A 24,389-nucleotide genomic window follows, 5' to 3' on the forward strand; every position below is an offset into this window, starting at 1 on the left:
CCCATGTTATGTTACATAGTTACATAGTTAGTACGGTCGAAAAAAGACATATGTCCATCAAGTTCAACCAGGGAATTAAGGGGTAGGGGTGTGGCGCGATATTGGGGAAGGGATGAGATTTTATATTTCTTCATAAGCATTAATCTTATTTTGTCAATTAGGAAACATAGCACCCACCCGCTATCAAGGCAGCTGCCTATCATGTCATGCCCTACCTGCACAGGTGTGCTGGCTACTCAAATGATCCAATTAAGGAGGCCATTTAGTCAGCAGCAGCAGAAGTCCTGTGCCTGGACGCTCCAACAGCGGCCAGACACAAGCAGAAGCAGCAGAAGCAGCAGCAGCAGCACCACCTTTTGTTTTTTGGCTGCAGCAGCAAGGCCCACAGGGCTGGCTAGCTGGCTAGCCAGCAAGCAGGTAGCAATGAAAGTAGGAATCTTTCTTTTTAACCCTGTAAGGGGGTGGTGCACTGTACCCGAAGATACTGCCATATCGGGTCAATGCATAGGGCGACGGAAGCAAGCTTCGAAATCGGCCCCCGTTCTCAAAAATCCATTTAATATATGGTCCCCAGATAGGGGACGTATCAGATATTAAACTGATAAGAACAGATACTACACTTGATCTTAGCCAAAAGGCCGAGAAGCGATAACCGTGAAAGGGGCGGGCCCAACAAGGTCCCCTTCATGGGCACTATCACTGCTTGCTGTCAGGGAGGCTGCCAGACAATTTTCCATGCACACTCTGGGCTGGGGGGCAGTCAACCACCAGTACACACAGCAGAACCTAAACCCATACCATTATTGCTAAGCAGCAAGACAGGGGCCCATTGCACTCCCACGGGGCCTTTTTAAATGCAATCCATAACCCGGATTTGCCAGGAACCCTTCTTACTCCTCCTACTTGCATGTGACACTGGGCTTAGGATCTGCATAGGAAACACACACACAAGCACACACCTACCTTTGTTGCCTGCAGATGCCTCCTTGGCTGTCCCCAAACGGTATCAAACCAACACCCACGGGAAGCTGTAAGCATAGAGGACATGCCTGCACCCCATTGGACTTACCTGTGTGGGTTAAATCCGGGTTATTTGACAACCTATGGCGGTGATGGTTCTGCTCAGGCAGAGCAGTGCTGATGCTCCTCATAAAGCTGTCGCTGCTGTGAAGGTTCTAGGTGACATCACAAATCCCTATGGTTACATACACAACAAAGCTGGGTTGTTGTTGTTTACACTCTGCAAGGCCTGTGGAAGTGAGTGACATCATAGCACTGTAGTTCTGAGGGTTCTAGATGGATGCAACAATCTCCTGTTGCTTCTATGAAGGCCATAATAGACGACATCACCAAACAGCTCCATAGTCACATACACAGCAAAGGAGAGATGTTGTTTACACCTAGTGATGTCAGTGGTATTGAGTGACATCACAGCACAGTGCTAAGGCTCCTGGGCCTGGACACAGCAGCGGCTGCAATATCTCAACGGAGAATACGTTTATATATATGTGTGTGTGTGCGCGTATATATATATATATATATATATATATATATATATATATATATATTTCTCCGCCGAAATCACTTTTAAACCCATTTCCACCTTTTTTTCCCTTCTCTTCCTCTTACTTTTTTTTCACGTTTTTTTACGTTTTTCTCCTTTTCGCCTCTTTTCTGGGCGTATTATTCTTCTTTTTCTTCTTTTTTTTCGTCTAATGCATACCCCATCAGTGCAGCAATGCTTATTCAATACCGCCAGCAGATGGAGACACTGGGGGATAATTTTCTAAGGATTTATACTGATTTTTCCTGTCTGAATTTGTCGCACAGAAAGTTGCAGGCCAAATATGTGTGACATTTCTGCGACTTTAGCTTCTAGAGCATTTTTACAACATTATACATAGGTGCTGAATACATAAAAAGCGACTGTTCAGCGACAGACAAGTCGCATCGGCTGAAAGTAGGCCAGAATGTCAGTCCATGTTGGAGCAGGTTTAGATACAGTCTAAAGTATAGATCTCAAAGTCTGTGCACAGAATTTAGCAAGGGCCTCGCACCTTCTGATGCATCAGGTAGGTGCACAATAGCATAGCCTAACCCTCTGTACTTTGGTCTATATTGATGCGGGACATAGACAGCCAGCTGATGACCAATCCATTAGTGCAATGGATGGCTGGAAGCATTTGTCTTTGCCTTTGCAATACCACAGAAGCAATGCATGGTCAATGTACAGCAATGACACACCTGTGTGAACAGCCAGGAGACCCCCCCCCCCATGTTATGTTACATAGTTACATAGTTAGTACGGTCGAAAAAAGACATATGTCCATCAAGTTCAACCAGGGAATTAAGGGGTAGGGGTGTGGCGCGATATTGGGGAAGGGATGAGATTTTATATTTCTTCATAAGCATTAATCTTATTTTGTCAATTAGGAACATTCAGCACCCACCCGCTATCAAGGCAGCTGCCTATCATGTCATGCCCTACCTGCACAGGTGTGCTGGCTACTCAAATGATCCAATTAAGGAGGCCATTTAGTCAGCAGCAGCAGAAGTCCTGTGCCTGGACGCTCCAACAGCGGCCAGACACAAGCAGAAGCAGCAGAAGCAGCAGCAGCAGCAGCACCACCTTTTGTTTTTTGGCTGCAGCAGCAAGGCCCACAGGGCTGGCTAGCTGGCTAGCCAGCAAGCAGGTAGCAATGAAAGTAGGAATCTTTCTTTTTAACCCTGTAAGGGGGTGGTGCACTGTACCCGAAGATACTGCCATATCGGGTCAATGCATAGGGCGACGGAAGCAAGCTTCGAAATCGGCCCCCGTTCTCAAAAATCCATTTAATATATGGTCCCCAGATAGGGGACGTATCAGATATTAAACTGATAAGAACAGATACTACACTTGATCTTAGCCAAAAGGCCGAGAAGCGATAACCGTGAAAGGGGCGGGCCCAACAAGGTCCCCTTCATGGGCACTATCACTGCTTGCTGTCAGGGAGGCTGCCAGACAATTTTCCATGCACACTCTGGGCTGGGGGGCAGTCAACCACCAGTACACACAGCAGAACCTAAACCCATACCATTATTGCTAAGCAGCAAGACAGGGGCCCATTGCACTCCCACGGGGCCTTTTTAAATGCAATCCATAACCCGGATTTGCCAGGAACCCTTCTTACTCCTCCTACTTGCATGTGACACTGGGCTTAGGATCTGCATAGGAAACACACACACAAGCACACACCTACCTTTGTTGCCTGCAGATGCCTCCTTGGCTGTCCCCAAACGGTATCAAACCAACACCCACGGGAAGCTGTAAGCATAGAGGACATGCCTGCACCCCATTGGACTTACCTGTGTGGGTTAAATCCGGGTTATTTGACAACCTATGGCGGTGATGGTTCTGCTCAGGCAGAGCAGTGCTGATGCTCCTCATAAAGCTGTCGCTGCTGTGAAGGTTCTAGGTGACATCACAAATCCCTATGGTTACATACACAACAAAGCTGGGTTGTTGTTGTTTACACTCTGCAAGGCCTGTGGAAGTGAGTGACATCATAGCACTGTAGTTCTGAGGGTTCTAGATGGATGCAACAATCTCCTGTTGCTTCTATGAAGGCCGTAATAGACGACATCACCAAACAGCTCCATAGTCACATACACAGCAAAGGAGAGATGTTGTTTACACCTAGTGATGTCAGTGGTATTGAGTGACATCACAGCACAGTGCTAAGGCTCCTGGGCCTGGACACAGCAGCGGCTGCAATATCTCAACGGAGAATACGTTTATATATATGTGTGTGTGTGCGCGTATATATATATATATATATATATATATATATATATATATATTTCTCCGCCGAAATCACTTTTAAACCCATTTCCACCTTTTTTTCCCTTCTCTTCCTCTTACTTTTTTTTCACGTTTTTTTACGTTTTTCTCCTTTTCGCCTCTTTTCTGGGCGTATTATTCTTCTTTTTCTTCTTTTTTTTCGTCTAATGCATACCCCATCAGTGCAGCAATGCTTATTCAATACCGCCAGCAGATGGAGACACTGGGGGATAATTTTCTAAGGATTTATACTGATTTTTCCTGTCTGAATTTGTCGCACAGAAAGTTGCAGGCCAAATATGTGTGACATTTCTGCGACTTTAGCTTCTAGAGCATTTTTACAACATTATACATAGGTGCTGAATACATAAAAAGCGACTGTTCAGCGACAGACAAGTCGCATCGGCTGAAAGTAGGCCAGAATGTCAGTCCATGTTGGAGCAGGTTTAGATACAGTCTAAAGTATAGATCTCAAAGTCTGTGCACAGAATTTAGCAAGGGCCTCGCACCTTCTGATGCATCAGGTAGGTGCACAATAGCATAGCCTAACCCTCTGTACTTTGGTCTATATTGATGCGGGACATAGACAGCCAGCTGATGACCAATCCATTAGTGCAATGGATGGCTGGAAGCATTTGTCTTTGCCTTTGCAATACCACAGAAGCAATGCATGGTCAATGTACAGCAATGACACACCTGTGTGAACAGCCAGGAGACCCCCCCCCCCCCCCCCCCCCATGTTATGTTACATAGTTACATAGTTAGTACGGTCGAAAAAAGACATATGTCCATCAAGTTCAACCAGGGAATTAAGGGGTAGGGGTGTGGCGCGATATTGGGGAAGGGATGAGATTTTATATTTCTTCATAAGCATTAATCTTATTTTGTCAATTAGGAACATTCAGCACCCACCCGCTATCAAGGCAGCTGCCTATCATGTCATGCCCTACCTGCACAGGTGTGCTGGCTACTCAAATGATCCAATTAAGGAGGCCATTTAGTCAGCAGCAGCAGAAGTCCTGTGCCTGGACGCTCCAACAGCGGCCAGACACAAGCAGAAGCAGCAGAAGCAGCAGCAGCAGCACCACCTTTTGTTTTTTGGCTGCAGCAGCAAGGCCCACAGGGCTGGCTAGCTGGCTAGCCAGCAAGCAGGTAGCAATGAAAGTAGGAATCTTTCTTTTTAACCCTGTAAGGGGGTGGTGCACTGTACCCGAAGATACTGCCATATCGGGTCAATGCATAGGGCGACGGAAGCAAGCTTCGAAATCGGCCCCCGTTCTCAAAAATCCATTTAATATATGGTCCCCAGATAGGGGACGTATCAGATATTAAACTGATAAGAACAGATACTACACTTGATCTTAGCCAAAAGGCCGAGAAGCGATAACCGTGAAAGGGGCGGGCCCAACAAGGTCCCCTTCATGGGCACTATCACTGCTTGCTGTCAGGGAGGCTGCCAGACAATTTTCCATGCACACTCTGGGCTGGGGGGCAGTCAACCACCAGTACACACAGCAGAACCTAAACCCATACCATTATTGCTAAGCAGCAAGACAGGGGCCCATTGCACTCCCACGGGGCCTTTTTAAATGCAATCCATAACCCGGATTTGCCAGGAACCCTTCTTACTCCTCCTACTTGCATGTGACACTGGGCTTAGGATCTGCATAGGAAACACACACACAAGCACACACCTACCTTTGTTGCCTGCAGATGCCTCCTTGGCTGTCCCCAAACGGTATCAAACCAACACCCACGGGAAGCTGTAAGCATAGAGGACATGCCTGCACCCCATTGGACTTACCTGTGTGGGTTAAATCCGGGTTATTTGACAACCTATGGCGGTGATGGTTCTGCTCAGGCAGAGCAGTGCTGATGCTCCTCATAAAGCTGTCGCTGCTGTGAAGGTTCTAGGTGACATCACAAATCCCTATGGTTACATACACAACAAAGCTGGGTTGTTGCTGTTTACACTCTGCAAGGCCTGTGGAAGTGAGTGACATCATAGCACTGTAGTTCTGAGGGTTCTAGATGGATGCAACAATCTCCTGTTGCTTCTATGAAGGCCATAATAGACGACATCACCAAACAGCTCCATAGTCACATACACAGCAAAGGAGAGATGTTGTTTACACCTAGTGATGTCAGTGGTATTGAGTGACATCACAGCACAGTGCTAAGGCTCCTGGGCCTGGACACAGCAGCGGCTGCAATATCTCAACGGAGAATACGTTTATATATATGTGTGTGTGTGCGCGTATATATATATATATATATATATATATATATATATATATATATATTTCTCCGCCGAAATCACTTTTAAACCCATTTCCACCTTTTTTTCCCTTCTCTTCCTCTTACTTTTTTTTCACGTTTTTTTACGTTTTTCTCCTTTTCGCCTCTTTTCTGGGCGTATTATTCTTCTTTTTCTTCTTTTTTTTCGTCTAATGCATACCCCATCAGTGCAGCAATGCTTATTCAATACCGCCAGCAGATGGAGACACTGGGGGATAATTTTCTAAGGATTTATACTGATTTTTCCTGTCTGAATTTGTCGCACAGAAAGTTGCAGGCCAAATATGTGTGACATTTCTGCGACTTTAGCTTCTAGAGCATTTTTACAACATTATACATAGGTGCTGAATACATAAAAAGCGACTGTTCAGCGACAGACAAGTCGCATCGGCTGAAAGTAGGCCAGAATGTCAGTCCATGTTGGAGCAGGTTTAGATACAGTCTAAAGTATAGATCTCAAAGTCTGTGCACAGAATTTAGCAAGGGCCTCGCACCTTCTGATGCATCAGGTAGGTGCACAATAGCATAGCCTAACCCTCTGTACTTTGGTCTATATTGATGCGGGACATAGACAGCCAGCTGATGACCAATCCATTAGTGCAATGGATGGCTGGAAGCATTTGTCTTTGCCTTTGCAATACCACAGAAGCAATGCATGGTCAATGTACAGCAATGACACACCTGTGTGAACAGCCAGGAGACCCCCCCCCCCCCCCCCCCCATGTTATGTTACATAGTTACATAGTTAGTACGGTCGAAAAAAGACATATGTCCATCAAGTTCAACCAGGGAATTAAGGGGTAGGGGTGTGGCGCGATATTGGGGAAGGGATGAGATTTTATATTTCTTCATAAGCATTAATCTTATTTTGTCAATTAGGAACATTCAGCACCCACCCGCTATCAAGGCAGCTGCCTATCATGTCATGCCCTACCTGCACAGGTGTGCTGGCTACTCAAATGATCCAATTAAGGAGGCCATTTAGTCAGCAGCAGCAGAAGTCCTGTGCCTGGACGCTCCAACAGCGGCCAGACACAAGCAGAAGCAGCAGAAGCAGCAGCAGCAGCACCACCTTTTGTTTTTTGGCTGCAGCAGCAAGGCCCACAGGGCTGGCTAGCTGGCTAGCCAGCAAGCAGGTAGCAATGAAAGTAGGAATCTTTCTTTTTAACCCTGTAAGGGGGTGGTGCACTGTACCCGAAGATACTGCCATATCGGGTCAATGCATAGGGCGACGGAAGCAAGCTTCGAAATCGGCCCCCGTTCTCAAAAATCCATTTAATATATGGTCCCCAGATAGGGGACGTATCAGATATTAAACTGATAAGAACAGATACTACACTTGATCTTAGCCAAAAGGCCGAGAAGCGATAACCGTGAAAGGGGCGGGCCCAACAAGGTCCCCTTCATGGGCACTATCACTGCTTGCTGTCAGGGAGGCTGCCAGACAATTTTCCATGCACACTCTGGGCTGGGGGGCAGTCAACCACCAGTACACACAGCAGAACCTAAACCCATACCATTATTGCTAAGCAGCAAGACAGGGGCCCATTGCACTCCCACGGGGCCTTTTTAAATGCAATCCATAACCCGGATTTGCCAGGAACCCTTCTTACTCCTCCTACTTGCATGTGACACTGGGCTTAGGATCTGCATAGGAAACACACACACAAGCACACACCTACCTTTGTTGCCTGCAGATGCCTCCTTGGCTGTCCCCAAACGGTATCAAACCAACACCCACGGGAAGCTGTAAGCATAGAGGACATGCCTGCACCCCATTGGACTTACCTGTGTGGGTTAAATCCGGGTTATTTGACAACCTATGGCGGTGATGGTTCTGCTCAGGCAGAGCAGTGCTGATGCTCCTCATAAAGCTGTCGCTGCTGTGAAGGTTCTAGGTGACATCACAAATCCCTATGGTTACATACACAACAAAGCTGGGTTGTTGTTGTTTACACTCTGCAAGGCCTGTGGAAGTGAGTGACATCATAGCACTGTAGTTCTGAGGGTTCTAGATGGATGCAACAATCTCCTGTTGCTTCTATGAAGGCCATAATAGACGACATCACCAAACAGCTCCATAGTCACATACACAGCAAAGGAGAGATGTTGTTTACACCTAGTGATGTCAGTGGTATTGAGTGACATCACAGCACAGTGCTAAGGCTCCTGGGCCTGGACACAGCAGCGGCTGCAATATCTCAACGGAGAATACGTTTATATATATGTGTGTGTGTGCGCGTATATATATATATATATATATATATATATATATATATATATATCTCCGCCGAAATCACTTTTAAACCCATTTCCACCTTTTTTTCCCTTCTCTTCCTCTTACTTTTTTTTCACGTTTTTTTACGTTTTTCTCCTTTTCGCCTCTTTTCTGGGCGTATTATTCTTCTTTTTCTTCTTTTTTTTCGTCTAATGCATACCCCATCAGTGCAGCAATGCTTATTCAATACCGCCAGCAGATGGAGACACTGGGGGATAATTTTCTAAGGATTTATACTGATTTTTCCTGTCTGAATTTGTCGCACAGAAAGTTGCAGGCCAAATATGTGTGACATTTCTGCGACTTTAGCTTCTAGAGCATTTTTACAACATTATACATAGGTGCTGAATACATAAAAAGCGACTGTTCAGCGACAGACAAGTCGCATCGGCTGAAAGTAGGCCAGAATGTCAGTCCATGTTGGAGCAGGTTTAGATACAGTCTAAAGTATAGATCTCAAAGTCTGTGCACAGAATTTAGCAAGGGCCTCGCACCTTCTGATGCATCAGGTAGGTGCACAATAGCATAGCCTAACCCTCTGTACTTTGGTCTATATTGATGCGGGACATAGACAGCCAGCTGATGACCAATCCATTAGTGCAATGGATGGCTGGAAGCATTTGTCTTTGCCTTTGCAATACCACAGAAGCAATGCATGGTCAATGTACAGCAATGACACACCTGTGTGAACAGCCAGGAGACCCCCCCCCCCCCCCCCCATGTTATGTTACATAGTTACATAGTTAGTACGGTCGAAAAAAGACATATGTCCATCAAGTTCAACCAGGGAATTAAGGGGTAGGGGTGTGGCGCGATATTGGGGAAGGGATGAGATTTTATATTTCTTCATAAGCATTAATCTTATTTTGTCAATTAGGAACATTCAGCACCCACCCGCTATCAAGGCAGCTGCCTATCATGTCATGCCCTACCTGCACAGGTGTGCTGGCTACTCAAATGATCCAATTAAGGAGGCCATTTAGTCAGCAGCAGCAGAAGTCCTGTGCCTGGACGCTCCAACAGGGGCCAGACACAAGCAGAAGCAGAAGCAGCAGAAGCAGCAGCAGCACCACCTTTTGTTTTTTGGCTGCAGCAGCAAGGCCCACAGGGCTGGCTAGCTGGCTAGCCAGCAAGCAGGTAGCAATGAAAGTAGGAATCTTTCTTTTTAACCCTGTAAGGGGGTGGTGCACTGTACCCGAAGATACTGCCATATCGGGTCAATGCATAGGGCGACGGAAGCAAGCTTTGAAATCGGCCCCCGTTCTCAAAAATCCATTTAATATATGGTCCCCAGATAGGGGACGTATCAGATATTAAACTGATAAGAACAGATACTACACTTGATCTTAGCCAAAAGGCCGAGAAGCGATAACCGTGAAAGGGGCGGGCCCAACAAGGTCCCCTTCATGGGCACTATCACTGCTTGCTGTCAGGGAGGCTGCCAGACAATTTTCCATGCACACTCTGGGCTGGGGGGCAGTCAACCACCAGTACACACAGCAGAACCTAAACCCATACCATTATTGCTAAGCAGCAAGACAGGGGCCCATTGCACTCCCACGGGGCCTTTTTAAATGCAATCCATAACCCGGATTTGCCAGGAACCCTTCTTACTCCTCCTACTTGCATGTGACACTGGGCTTAGGATCTGCATAGGAAACACACACACAAGCACACACCTACCTTTGTTGCCTGCAGATGCCTCCTTGGCTGTCCCCAAACGGTATCAAACCAACACCCACGGGAAGCTGTAAGCATAGAGGACATGCCTGCACCCCATTGGACTTACCTGTGTGGGTTAAATCCGGGTTATTTGACAACCTATGGCGGTGATGGTTCTGCTCAGGCAGAGCAGTGCTGATGCTCCTCATAAAGCTGTCGCTGCTGTGAAGGTTCTAGGTGACATCACAAATCCCTATGGTTACATACACAACAAAGCTGGGTTGTTGTTGTTTACACTCTGCAAGGCCTGTGGAAGTGAGTGACATCATAGCACTGTAGTTCTGAGGGTTCTAGATGGATGCAACAATCTCCTGTTGCTTCTATGAAGGCCGTAATAGACGACATCACCAAACAGCTCCATAGTCACATACACAGCAAAGGAGAGATGTTGTTTACACCTAGTGATGTCAGTGGTATTGAGTGACATCACAGCACAGTGCTAAGGCTCCTGGGCCTGGACACAGCAGCGGCTGCAATATCTCAACGGAGAATACGTTTATATATATGTGTGTGTGTGCGCGTATATATATATATATATATATATATATATATATATATATTTCTCCGCCGAAATCACTTTTAAACCCATTTCCACCTTTTTTTCCCTTCTCTTCCTCTTACTTTTTTTTCACGTTTTTTTACGTTTTTCTCCTTTTCGCCTCTTTTCTGGGCGTATTATTCTTCTTTTTCTTCTTTTTTTTCGTCTAATGCATACCCCATCAGTGCAGCAATGCTTATTCAATACCGCCAGCAGATGGAGACACTGGGGGATAATTTTCTAAGGATTTATACTGATTTTTCCTGTCTGAATTTGTCGCACAGAAAGTTGCAGGCCAAATATGTGTGACATTTCTGCGACTTTAGCTTCTAGAGCATTTTTACAACATTATACATAGGTGCTGAATACATAAAAAGCGACTGTTCAGCGACAGACAAGTCGCATCGGCTGAAAGTAGGCCAGAATGTCAGTCCATGTTGGAGCAGGTTTAGATACAGTCTAAAGTATAGATCTCAAAGTCTGTGCACAGAATTTAGCAAGGGCCTCGCACCTTCTGATGCATCAGGTAGGTGCACAATAGCATAGCCTAACCCTCTGTACTTTGGTCTATATTGATGCGGGACATAGACAGCCAGCTGATGACCAATCCATTAGTGCAATGGATGGCTGGAAGCATTTGTCTTTGCCTTTGCAATACCACAGAAGCAATGCATGGTCAATGTACAGCAATGACACACCTGTGTGAACAGCCAGGAGACCCCCCCCCCCCCCCCCCATGTTATGTTACATAGTTACATAGTTAGTACGGTCGAAAAAAGACATATGTCCATCAAGTTCAACCAGGGAATTAAGGGGTAGGGGTGTGGCGCGATATTGGGGAAGGGATGAGATTTTATATTTCTTCATAAGCATTAATCTTATTTTGTCAATTAGGAACATTCAGCACCCACCCGCTATCAAGGCAGCTGCCTATCATGTCATGCCCTACCTGCACAGGTGTGCTGGCTACTCAAATGATCCAATTAAGGAGGCCATTTAGTCAGCAGCAGCAGAAGTCCTGTGCCTGGACGCTCCAACAGCGGCCAGACACAAGCAGAAGCAGCAGAAGCAGCAGCAGCAGCACCACCTTTTGTTTTTTGGCTGCAGCAGCAAGGCCCACAGGGCTGGCTAGCTGGCTAGCCAGCAAGCAGGTAGCAATGAAAGTAGGAATCTTTCTTTTTAACCCTGTAAGGGGGTGGTGCACTGTACCCGAAGATACTGCCATATCGGGTCAATGCATAGGGCGACGGAAGCAAGCTTCGAAATCGGCCCCCGTTCTCAAAAATCCATTTAATATATGGTCCCCAGATAGGGGACGTATCAGATATTAAACTGATAAGAACAGATACTACACTTGATCTTAGCCAAAAGGCCGAGAAGCGATAACCGTGAAAGGGGCGGGCCCAACAAGGTCCCCTTCATGGGCACTATCACTGCTTGCTGTCAGGGAGGCTGCCAGACAATTTTCCATGCACACTCTGGGCTGGGGGGCAGTCAACCACCAGTACACACAGCAGAACCTAAACCCATACCATTATTGCTAAGCAGCAAGACAGGGGCCCATTGCACTCCCACGGGGCCTTTTTAAATGCAATCCATAACCCGGATTTGCCAGGAACCCTTCTTACTCCTCCTACTTGCATGTGACACTGGGCTTAGGATCTGCATAGGAAACACACACACAAGCACACACCTACCTTTGTTGCCTGCAGATGCCTCCTTGGCTGTCCCCAAACGGTATCAAACCAACACCCACGGGAAGCTGTAAGCATAGAGGACATGCCTGCACCCCATTGGACTTACCTGTGTGGGTTAAATCCGGGTTATTTGACAACCTATGGCGGTGATGGTTCTGCTCAGGCAGAGCAGTGCTGATGCTCCTCATAAAGCTGTCGCTGCTGTGAAGGTTCTAGGTGACATCACAAATCCCTATGGTTACATACACAACAAAGCTGGGTTGTTGCTGTTTACACTCTGCAAGGCCTGTGGAAGTGAGTGACATCATAGCACTGTAGTTCTGAGGGTTCTAGATGGATGCAACAATCTCCTGTTGCTTCTATGAAGGCCATAATAGACGACATCACCAAACAGCTCCATAGTCACATACACAGCAAAGGAGAGATGTTGTTTACACCTAGTGATGTCAGTGGTATTGAGTGACATCACAGCACAGTGCTAAGGCTCCTGGGCCTGGACACAGCAGCGGCTGCAATATCTCAACGGAGAATACGTTTATATATATGTGTGTGTGTGCGCGTATATATATATATATATATATATATATATATATTTCTCCGCCGAAATCACTTTTAAACCCATTTCCACCTTTTTTTCCCTTCTCTTCCTCTTACTTTTTTTTCACGTTTTTTTACGTTTTTCTCCTTTTCGCCTCTTTTCTGGGCGTATTATTCTTCTTTTTCTTCTTTTTTTTCGTCTAATGCATACCCCATCAGTGCAGCAATGCTTATTCAATACCGCCAGCAGATGGAGACACTGGGGGATAATTTTCTAAGGATTTATACTGATTTTTCCTGTCTGAATTTGTCGCACAGAAAGTTGCAGGCCAAATATGTGTGACATTTCTGCGACTTTAGCTTCTAGAGCATTTTTACAACATTATACATAGGTGCTGAATACATAAAAAGCGACTGTTCAGCGACAGACAAGTCGCATCGGCTGAAAGTAGGCCAGAATGTCAGTCCATGTTGGAGCAGGTTTAGATACAGTCTAAAGTATAGATCTCAAAGTCTGTGCACAGAATTTAGCAAGGGCCTCGCACCTTCTGATGCATCAGGTAGGTGCACAATAGCATAGCCTAACCCTCTGTACTTTGGTCTATATTGATGCGGGACATAGACAGCCAGCTGATGACCAATCCATTAGTGCAATGGATGGCTGGAAGCATTTGTCTTTGCCTTTGCAATACCACAGAAGCAATGCATGGTCAATGTACAGCAATGACACACCTGTGTGAACAGCCAGGAGACCCCCCCCCCCCATGTTATGTTACATAGTTACATAGTTAGTACGGTCGAAAAAAGACATATGTCCATCAAGTTCAACCAGGGAATTAAGGGGTAGGGGTGTGGCGCGATATTGGGGAAGGGATGAGATTTTATATTTCTTCATAAGCATTAATCTTATTTTGTCAATTAGGAACATTCAGCACCCACCCGCTATCAAGGCAGCTGCCTATCATGTCATGCCCTACCTGCACAGGTGTGCTGGCTACTCAAATGATCCAATTAAGGAGGCCATTTAGTCAGCAGCAGCAGAAGTCCTGTGCCTGGACGCTCCAACAGCGGCCAGACACAAGCAGAAGCAGCAGAAGCAGCAGCAGCAGCAAGGCCCACAGGGCTGGCTAGCTGGCTAGCCAGCAAGCAGGTAGCAATGAAAGTAGGAATCTTTCTTTTTAACCCTGTAAGGGGGTGGTGCACTGTACCCGAAGATACTGCCATATCGGGTCAATGCATAGGGCGACGGAAGCAAGCTTCGAAATCGGCCCCCGTTCTCAAAAATCCATTTAATATATGGTCCCCAGATAGGGGACGTATCAGATATTAAACTGATAAGAACAGATACTACACTTGATCTTAGCCAAAAGGCCGAGAAGCGATAACCGTGAAAGGGGCGGGCCCAACAAGGTCCCCTTCATGGGCACTATCACTGCTTGCTGTCAGGGAGGCTGCCAGACAATTTTCCATGCACACTCTGGGCTGGGGGGCAGTCAACCACCAGTACACACAGCAGAACCTAAACCCATACCATTATTGCTAAGCAGCAAGACAGGGGCCCATTGCACTCCCACGGGGCCTTTTTAAATGCAATCCATAACCCGGATTTGCCAGGAACCCTTCTTACTCCTCCTACTTGCATGTGACACTGGGCTTAGGATCTGCATAGGAAACACACACACAAGCACACACCTACCTTTGTTGCCTGCAGATGCCTCCTTGGCTGTCCCCAAACGGTATCAAACCAACACCCACGGGAAGCTGTAAGCATAGAGGACATGCCTGCACCCCATTGGACTTACCTGTGTGGGTTAAATCCGGGTTATTTGACAACCTATGGCGGTGATGGTTCTGCTCAGGCAGAGCAGTGCTGATGCTCCTCATAAAGCTGTCGCTGCTGTGAAGGTTCTAGGTGACATCACAAATCCCTATGGTTACATACACAACAAAGCTGGGTTGTTGTTGTTTACACTCTGCAAGGCCTGTGGAAGTGAGTGACATCATAGCACTGTAGTTCTGAGGGTTCTAGATGGATGCAACAATCTCCTGTTGCTTCTATGAAGGCCATAATAGACGACATCACCAAACAGCTCCATAGTCACATACACAGCAAAGGAGAGATGTTGTTTACACCTAGTGATGTCAGTGGTATTGAGTGACATCACAGCACAGTGCTAAGGCTCCTGGGCCTGGACACAGCAGCGGCTGCAATATCTCAACGGAGAATACGTTTATATATATGTGTGTGTGTGCGCGTATATATATATATATATATATATATATATATATATATATTTCTCCGCCGAAATCACTTTTAAACCCATTTCCACCTTTTTTTCCCTTCTCTTCCTCTTACTTTTTTTTCACGTTTTTTTACGTTTTTCTCCTTTTCGCCTCTTTTCTGGGCGTATTATTCTTCTTTTTCTTCTTTTTTTTCGTCTAATGCATACCCCATCAGTGCAGCAATGCTTATTCAATACCGCCAGCAGATGGAGACACTGGGGGATAATTTTCTAAGGATTTATACTGATTTTTCCTGTCTGAATTTGTCGCACAGAAAGTTGCAGGCCAAATATGTGTGACATTTCTGCGACTTTAGCTTCTAGAGCATTTTTACAACATTATACATAGGTGCTGAATACATAAAAAGCGACTGTTCAGCGACAGACAAGTCGCATCGGCTGAAAGTAGGCCAGAATGTCAGTCCATGTTGGAGCAGGTTTAGATACAGTCTAAAGTATAGATCTCAAAGTCTGTGCACAGAATTTAGCAAGGGCCTCGCACCTTCTGATGCATCAGGTAGGTGCACAATAGCATAGCCTAACCCTCTGTACTTTGGTCTATATTGATGCGGGACATAGACAGCCAGCTGATGACCAATCCATTAGTGCAATGGATGGCTGGAAGCATTTGTCTTTGCCTTTGCAATACCACAGAAGCAATGCATGGTCAATGTACAGCAATGACACACCTGTGTGAACAGCCAGGAGACCCCCCCCCCCCCCCCCCCCATGTTATGTTACATAGTTACATAGTTAGTACGGTCGAAAAAAGACATATGTCCATCAAGTTCAACCAGGGAATTAAGGGGTAGGGGTGTGGCGCGATATTGGGGAAGGGATGAGATTTTATATTTCTTCATAAGCATTAATCTTATTTTGTCAATTAGGAACATTCAGCACCCACCCGCTATCAAGGCAGCTGCCTATCATGTCATGCCCTACCTGCACAGGTGTGCTGGCTACTCAAATGATCCAATTAAGGAGGCCATTTAGTCAGCAGCAGCAGAAGTCCTGTGCCTGGACGCTCCAACAGCGGCCAGACACAAGCAGAAGCAGCAGAAGCAGCAGCAGCAGCACCACCTTTTGTTTTTTGGCTGCAGCAGCAAGGCCCACAGGGCTGGCTAGCTGGCTAGCCAGCAAGCAGGTAGCAATGAAAGTAGGAATCTTTCTTTTTAACCCTGTAAGGGGGTGGTGCACTGTACCCGAAGATACTGCCATATCGGGTCAATGCATAGGGCGACGGAAGCAAGCTTCGAAATCGGCCCCCGTTCTCAAAAATCCATTTAATATATGGTCCCCAGATAGGGGACGTATCAGATATTAAACTGATAAGAACAGATACTACACTTGATCTTAGCCAAAAGGCCGAGAAGCGATAACCGTGAAAGGGGCGGGCCCAACAAGGTCCCCTTCATGGGCACTATCACTGCTTGCTGTCAGGGAGGCTGCCAGACAATTTTCCATGCACACTCTGGGCTGGGGGGCAGTCAACCACCAGTACACACAGCAGAACCTAAACCCATACCATTATTGCTAAGCAGCAAGACAGGGGCCCATTGCACTCCCACGGGGCCTTTTTAAATGCAATCCATAACCCGGATTTGCCAGGAACCCTTCTTACTCCTCCTACTTGCATGTGACACTGGGCTTAGGATCTGCATAGGAAACACACACACAAGCACACACCTACCTTTGTTGCCTGCAGATGCCTCCTTGGCTGTCCCCAAACGGTATCAAACCAACACCCACGGGAAGCTGTAAGCATAGAGGACATGCCTGCACCCCATTGGACTTACCTGTGTGGGTTAAATCCGGGTTATTTGACAACCTATGGCGGTGATGGTTCTGCTCAGGCAGAGCAGTGCTGATGCTCCTCATAAAGCTGTCGCTGCTGTGAAGGTTCTAGGTGACATCACAAATCCCTATGGTTACATACACAACAAAGCTGGGTTGTTGTTGTTTACACTCTGCAAGGCCTGTGGAAGTGAGTGACATCATAGCACTGTAGTTCTGAGGGTTCTAGATGGATGCAACAATCTCCTGTTGCTTCTATGAAGGCCATAATAGACGACATCACCAAACAGCTCCATAGTCACATACACAGCAAAGGAGAGATGTTGTTTACACCTAGTGATGTCAGTGGTATTGAGTGACATCACAGCACAGTGCTAAGGCTCCTGGGCCTGGACACAGCAGCGGCTGCAATATCTCAACGGAGAATACGTTTATATATATGTGTGTGTGTGCGCGTATATATATATATATATATATATATATATATATATATATATATATTTCTCCGCCGAAATCACTTTTAAACCCATTTCCACCTTTTTTTCCCTTCTCTTCCTCTTACTTTTTTTTCACGTTTTTTTACGTTTTTCTCCTTTTCGCCTCTTTTCTGGGCGTATTATTCTTCTTTTTCTTCTTTTTTTTCGTCTAATGCATACCCCATCAGTGCAGCAATGCTTATTCAATACCGCCAGCAGATGGAGACACTGGGGGATAATTTTCTAAGGATTTATACTGATTTTTCCTGTCTGAATTTGTCGCACAGAAAGTTGCAGGCCAAATATGTGTGACATTTCTGCGACTTTAGCTTCTAGAGCATTTTTACAACATTATACATAGGTGCTGAATACATAAAAAGCGACTGTTCAGCGACAGACAAGTCGCATCGGCTGAAAGTAGGCCAGAATGTCAGTCCATGTTGGAGCAGGTTTAGATACAGTCTAAAGTATAGATCTCAAAGTCTGTGCACAGAATTTAGCAAGGGCCTCGCACCTTCTGATGCATCAGGTAGGTGCACAATAGCATAGCCTAACCCTCTGTACTTTGGTCTATATTGATGCGGGACATAGACAGCCAGCTGATGACCAATCCATTAGTGCAATGGATGGCTGGAAGCATTTGTCTTTGCCTTTGCAATACCACAGAAGCAATGCATGGTCAATGTACAGCAATGACACACCTGTGTGAACAGCCAGGAGACCCCCCCCCCCCCCATGTTATGTTACATAGTTACATAGTTAGTACGGTCGAAAAAAGACATATGTCCATCAAGTTCAACCAGGGAATTAAGGGGTAGGGGTGTGGCGCGATATTGGGGAAGGGATGAGATTTTATATTTCTTCATAAGCATTAATCTTATTTTGTCAATTAGGAACATTCAGCACCCACCCGCTATCAAGGCAGCTGCCTATCATGTCATGCCCTACCTGCACAGGTGTGCTGGCTACTCAAATGATCCAATTAAGGAGGCCATTTAGTCAGCAGCAGCAGAAGTCCTGTGCCTGGACGCTCCAACAGCGGCCAGACACAAGCAGAAGCAGCAGAAGCAGCAGCAGCAGCACCACCTTTTGTTTTTTGGCTGCAGCAGCAAGGCCCACAGGGCTGGCTAGCTGGCTAGCCAGCAAGCAGGTAGCAATGAAAGTAGGAATCTTTCTTTTTAACCCTGTAAGGGGGTGGTGCACTGTACCCGAAGATACTGCCATATCGGGTCAATGCATAGGGCGACGGAAGCAAGCTTCGAAATCGGCCCCCGTTCTCAAAAATCCATTTAATATATGGTCCCCAGATAGGGGACGTATCAGATATTAAACTGATAAGAACAGATACTACACTTGATCTTAGCCAAAAGGCCGAGAAGCGATAACCGTGAAAGGGGCGGGCCCAACAAGGTCCCCTTCATGGGCACTATCACTGCTTGCTGTCAGGGAGGCTGCCAGACAATTTTCCATGCACACTCTGGGCTGGGGGGCAGTCAACCACCAGTACACACAGCAGAACCTAAACCCATACCATTATTGCTAAGCAGCAAGACAGGGGCCCATTGCACTCCCACGGGGCCTTTTTAAATGCAATCCATAACCCGGATTTGCCAGGAACCCTTCTTACTCCTCCTACTTGCATGTGACACTGGGCTTAGGATCTGCATAGGAAACACACACACAAGCACACACCTACCTTTGTTGCCTGCACCCCATTGGACTTACCTGTGTGGGTTAAATCCGGGTTATTTGACAACCTATGGCGGTGATGGTTCTGCTCAGGCAGAGCAGTGCTGATGCTCCTCATAAAGCTGTCGCTGCTGTGAAGGTTCTAGGTGACATCACAAATCCCTATGGTTACATACACAACAAAGCTGGGTTGTTGTTGTTTACACTCTGCAAGGCCTGTGGAAGTGAGTGACATCATAGCACTGTAGTTCTGAGGGTTCTAGATGGATGCAACAATCTCCTGTTGCTTCTATGAAGGCCATAATAGACGACATCACCAAACAGCTCCATAGTCACATACACAGCAAAGGAGAGATGTTGTTTACACCTAGTGATGTCAGTGGTATTGAGTGACATCACAGCACAGTGCTAAGGCTCCTGGGCCTGGACACAGCAGCGGCTGCAATATCTCAACGGAGAATACGTTTATATATATGTGTGTGTGTGCGCGTATATATATATATATATATATATATATATATATTTCTCCGCCGAAATCACTTTTAAACCCATTTCCACCTTTTTTTCCCTTCTCTTCCTCTTACTTTTTTTTCACGTTTTTTTACGTTTTTCTCCTTTTCGCCTCTTTTCTGGGCGTATTATTCTTCTTTTTCTTCTTTTTTTTCGTCTAATGCATACCCCATCAGTGCAGCAATGCTTATTCAATACCGCCAGCAGATGGAGACACTGGGGGATAATTTTCTAAGGATTTATACTGATTTTTCCTGTCTGAATTTGTCGCACAGAAAGTTGCAGGCCAAATATGTGTGACATTTCTGCGACTTTAGCTTCTAGAGCATTTTTACAACATTATACATAGGTGCTGAATACATAAAAAGCGACTGTTCAGCGACAGACAAGTCGCATCGGCTGAAAGTAGGCCAGAATGTCAGTCCATGTTGGAGCAGGTTTAGATACAGTCTAAAGTATAGATCTCAAAGTCTGTGCACAGAATTTAGCAAGGGCCTCGCACCTTCTGATGCATCAGGTAGGTGCACAATAGCATAGCCTAACCCTCTGTACTTTGGTCTATATTGATGCGGGACATAGACAGCCAGCTGATGACCAATCCATTAGTGCAATGGATGGCTGGAAGCATTTGTCTTTGCCTTTGCAATACCACAGAAGCAATGCATGGTCAATGTACAGCAATGACACACCTGTGTGAACAGCCAGGAGACCCCCCCCCCCCCCCCCCATGTTATGTTACATAGTTACATAGTTAGTACGGTCGAAAAAAGACATATGTCCATCAAGTTCAACCAGGGAATTAAGGGGTAGGGGTGTGGCGCGATATTGGGGAAGGGATGAGATTTTATATTTCTTCATAAGCATTAATCTTATTTTGTCAATTAGGAACATTCAGCACCCACCCGCTATCAAGGCAGCTGCCTATCATGTCATGCCCTACCTGCACAGGTGTGCTGGCTACTCAAATGATCCAATTAAGGAGGCCATTTAGTCAGCAGCAGCAGAAGTCCTGTGCCTGGACGCTCCAACAGCGGCCAGACACAAGCAGAAGCAGCAGAAGCAGCAGCAGCAGCAAGGCCCACAGGGCTGGCTAGCTGGCTAGCCAGCAAGCAGGTAGCAATGAAAGTAGGAATCTTTCTTTTTAACCCTGTAAGGGGGTGGTGCACTGTACCCGAAGATACTGCCATATCGGGTCAATGCATAGGGCGACGGAAGCAAGCTTCGAAATCGGCCCCCGTTCTCAAAAATCCATTTAATATATGGTCCCCAGATAGGGGACGTATCAGATATTAAACTGATAAGAACAGATACTACACTTGATCTTAGCCAAAAGGCCGAGAAGCGATAACCGTGAAAGGGGCGGGCCCAACAAGGTCCCCTTCATGGGCACTATCACTGCTTGCTGTCAGGGAGGCTGCCAGACAATTTTCCATGCACACTCTGGGCTGGGGGGCAGTCAACCACCAGTACACACAGCAGAACCTAAACCCATACCATTATTGCTAAGCAGCAAGACAGGGGCCCATTGCACTCCCACGGGGCCTTTTTAAATGCAATCCATAACCCGGATTTGCCAGGAACCCTTCTTACTCCTCCTACTTGCATGTGACACTGGGCTTAGGATCTGCATAGGAAACACACACACAAGCACACACCTACCTTTGTTGCCTGCAGATGCCTCCTTGGCTGTCCCCAAACGGTATCAAACCAACACCCACGGGAAGCTGTAAGCATAGAGGACATGCCTGCACCCCATTGGACTTCCTGTGTGGGTTAAATCCGGGTTATTTGACAACCTATGGCGGTGATGGTTCTGCTCAGGCAGAGCAGTGCTGATGCTCCTCATAAAGCTGTCGCTGCTGTGAAGGTTCTAGGTGACATCACAAATCCCTATGGTTACATACACAACAAAGCTGGGTTGTTGTTGTTTACACTCTGCAAGGCCTGTGGAAGTGAGTGACATCATAGCACTGTAGTTCTGAGGGTTCCAGATGGATGCAACAATCTCCTGTTGCTTCTATGAAGGCCATAATAGACGACATCACCAAACAGCTCCATAGTCACATACACAGCAAAGGAGAGATGTTGTTTACACCTAGTGATGTCAGTGGTATTGAGTGACATCACAGCACAGTGCTAAGGCTCCTGGGCCTGGACACAGCAGCGGCTGCAATATCTCAACGGAGAATACGTTTATATATATGTGTGTGTGTGCGCGTATATATATATATATATATATATATATATATATATATATATATATATTTCTCCGCCGAAATCACTTTTAAACCCATTTCCACCTTTTTTTCCCTTCTCTTCCTCTTACTTTTTTTTCACGTTTTTTTACGTTTTTCTCCTTTTCGCCTCTTTTCTGGGCGTATTATTCTTCTTTTTCTTCTTTTTTTTCGTCTAATGCATACCCCATCAGTGCAGCAATGCTTATTCAATACCGCCAGCAGATGGAGACACTGGGGGATAATTTTCTAAGGATTTATACTGATTTTTCCTGTCTGAATTTGTCGCACAGAAAGTTGCAGGCCAAATATGTGTGACATTTCTGCGACTTTAGCTTCTAGAGCATTTTTACAACATTATACATAGGTGCTGAATACATAAAAAGCGACTGTTCAGCGACAGACAAGTCGCATCGGCTGAAAGTAGGCCAGAATGTCAGTCCATGTTGGAGCAGGTTTAGATACAGTCTAAAGTATAGATCTCAAAGTCTGTGCACAGAATTTAGCAAGGGCCTCGCACCTTCTGATGCATCAGGTAGGTGCACAATAGCATAGCCTAACCCTCTGTACTTTGGTCTATATTGATGCGGGACATAGACAGCCAGCTGATGACCAATCCATTAGTGCAATGGATGGCTGGAAGCATTTGTCTTTGCCTTTGCAATACCACAGAAGCAATGCATGGTCAATGTACAGCAATGACACACCTGTGTGAACAGCCAGGAGACCCCCCCCCCCCCCCCCCCCCATGTTATGTTACATAGTTACATAGTTAGTACGGTCGAAAAAAGACATATGTCCATCAAGTTCAACCAGGGAATTAAGGGGTAGGGGTGTGGCGCGATATTGGGGAAGGGATGAGATTTTATATTTCTTCATAAGCATTAATCTTATTTTGTCAATTAGGAACATTCAGCACCCACCCGCTATCAAGGCAGCTGCCTATCATGTCATGCCCTACCTGCACAGGTGTGCTGGCTACTCAAATGATCCAATTAAGGAGGCCATTTAGTCAGCAGCAGCAGAAGTCCTGTGCCTGGACGCTCCAACAGCGGCCAGACACAAGCAGAAGCAGCAGAAGCAGCAGCAGCAGCACCACCTTTTGTTTTTTGGCTGCAGCAGCAAGGCCCACAGGGCTGGCTAGCTGGCTAGCCAGCAAGCAGGTAGCAATGAAAGTAGGAATCTTTCTTTTTAACCCTGTAAGGGGGTGGTGCACTGTACCCGAAGATACTGCCATATCGGGTCAATGCATAGGGCGACGGAAGCAAGCTTCGAAATCGGCCCCCGTTCTCAAAAATCCATTTAATATATGGTCCCCAGATAGGGGACGTATCAGATATTAAACTGATAAGAACAGATACTACACTTGATCTTAGCCAAAAGGCCGAGAAGCGATAACCGTGAAAGGGGCGGGCCCAACAAGGTCCCCTTCATGGGCACTATCACTGCTTGCTGTCAGGGAGGCTGCCAGACAATTTTCCATGCACACTCTGGGCTGGGGGGCAGTCAACCACCAGTACACACAGCAGAACCTAAACCCATACCATTATTGCTAAGCAGCAAGACAGGGGCCCATTGCACTCCCACGGGGCCTTTTTAAATGCAATCCATAACCCGGATTTGCCAGGAACCCTTCTTACTCCTCCTACTTGCATGTGACACTGGGCTTAGGATCTGCATAGGAAACACACACACAAGCACACACCTACCTTTGTTGCCTGCAGATGCCTCCTTGGCTGTCCCCAAACGGTATCAAACCAACACCCACGGGAAGCTGTAAGCATAGAGGACATGCCTGCACCCCATTGGACTTACCTGTGTGGGTTAAATCCGGGTTATTTGACAACCTATGGCGGTGATGGTTCTGCTCAGGCAGAGCAGTGCTGATGCTCCTCATAAAGCTGTCGCTGCTGTGAAGGTTCTAGGTGACATCACAAATCCCTATGGTTACATACACAACAAAGCTGGGTTGTTGTTGTTTACACTCTGCAAGGCCTGTGGAAGTGAGTGACATCATAGCACTGTAGTTCTGAGGGTTCTAGATGGATGCAACAATCTCCTGTTGCTTCTATGAAGGCCATAATAGACGACATCACCAAACAGCTCCATAGTCACATACACAGCAAAGGAGAGATGTTGTTTACACCTAGTGATGTCAGTGGTATTGAGTGACATCACAGCACAGTGCTAAGGCTCCTGGGCCTGGACACAGCAGCGGCTGCAATATCTCAACGGAGAATACGTTTATATATATGTGTGTGTGTGCGCGTATATATATATATATATATATATATATATATATATATATATATATATTTCTCCGCCGAAATCACTTTTAAACCCATTTCCACCTTTTTTTCCCTTCTCTTCCTCTTACTTTTTTTTCACGTTTTTTTACGTTTTTCTCCTTTTCGCCTTCTGGGCGTATTATTCTTCTTTTTCTTCTTTTTTTTCGTCTAATGCATACCCCATCAGTGCAGCAATGCTTATTCAATACCGCCAGCAGATGGAGAC

General features: G+C 46.2%; 11 non-coding genes across 11 annotated transcripts; all 11 read right to left on the reverse strand.

Moving 5' to 3' along the window:
- Positions 1–459: 459 nt before the first annotated feature.
- On the reverse strand, positions 460–650 carry LOC130306665 (U2 spliceosomal RNA). Its single transcript, XR_008855993.1, has one exon. It is a non-coding gene; the product is annotated as a U2 spliceosomal RNA (small nuclear RNA).
- A 2,085-nt stretch (positions 651–2,735) lies between these two features.
- Positions 2,736–2,926, reverse strand: LOC130306666 (U2 spliceosomal RNA). Its single transcript, XR_008855994.1, has one exon. It is a non-coding gene; the product is annotated as a U2 spliceosomal RNA (small nuclear RNA).
- A 2,088-nt stretch (positions 2,927–5,014) lies between these two features.
- Positions 5,015–5,205, reverse strand: LOC130306667 (U2 spliceosomal RNA). Its single transcript, XR_008855995.1, has one exon. It is a non-coding gene; the product is annotated as a U2 spliceosomal RNA (small nuclear RNA).
- Positions 5,206–7,296: 2,091 nt separating this feature from the next.
- Positions 7,297–7,487, reverse strand: LOC130306668 (U2 spliceosomal RNA). The gene has a single exon (XR_008855996.1). It is a non-coding gene; the product is annotated as a U2 spliceosomal RNA (small nuclear RNA).
- Positions 7,488–9,575: 2,088 nt separating this feature from the next.
- LOC130306677 (U2 spliceosomal RNA) lies at positions 9,576–9,766 on the reverse strand. The gene has a single exon (XR_008856005.1). It is a non-coding gene; the product is annotated as a U2 spliceosomal RNA (small nuclear RNA).
- Positions 9,767–11,849: 2,083 nt separating this feature from the next.
- On the reverse strand, positions 11,850–12,040 carry LOC130306669 (U2 spliceosomal RNA). Its single transcript, XR_008855998.1, has one exon. It is a non-coding gene; the product is annotated as a U2 spliceosomal RNA (small nuclear RNA).
- A 2,042-nt stretch (positions 12,041–14,082) lies between these two features.
- On the reverse strand, positions 14,083–14,273 carry LOC130306670 (U2 spliceosomal RNA). The gene has a single exon (XR_008855999.1). It is a non-coding gene; the product is annotated as a U2 spliceosomal RNA (small nuclear RNA).
- A 2,085-nt stretch (positions 14,274–16,358) lies between these two features.
- LOC130306672 (U2 spliceosomal RNA) lies at positions 16,359–16,549 on the reverse strand. Its single transcript, XR_008856001.1, has one exon. It is a non-coding gene; the product is annotated as a U2 spliceosomal RNA (small nuclear RNA).
- A 2,085-nt stretch (positions 16,550–18,634) lies between these two features.
- LOC130306673 (U2 spliceosomal RNA) lies at positions 18,635–18,825 on the reverse strand. The gene has a single exon (XR_008856002.1). It is a non-coding gene; the product is annotated as a U2 spliceosomal RNA (small nuclear RNA).
- Positions 18,826–20,796: 1,971 nt separating this feature from the next.
- LOC130306674 (U2 spliceosomal RNA) lies at positions 20,797–20,987 on the reverse strand. The gene has a single exon (XR_008856003.1). It is a non-coding gene; the product is annotated as a U2 spliceosomal RNA (small nuclear RNA).
- A 2,093-nt stretch (positions 20,988–23,080) lies between these two features.
- On the reverse strand, positions 23,081–23,271 carry LOC130306676 (U2 spliceosomal RNA). The gene has a single exon (XR_008856004.1). It is a non-coding gene; the product is annotated as a U2 spliceosomal RNA (small nuclear RNA).
- Between the last annotated feature and the right edge of the window lie 1,118 nt (positions 23,272–24,389).

This window comes from Hyla sarda, unplaced genomic scaffold (genome assembly GCF_029499605.1).
Source record: "Hyla sarda isolate aHylSar1 unplaced genomic scaffold, aHylSar1.hap1 scaffold_1386, whole genome shotgun sequence".
NCBI lineage: Eukaryota > Metazoa > Chordata > Amphibia > Anura > Hylidae > Hyla > Hyla sarda.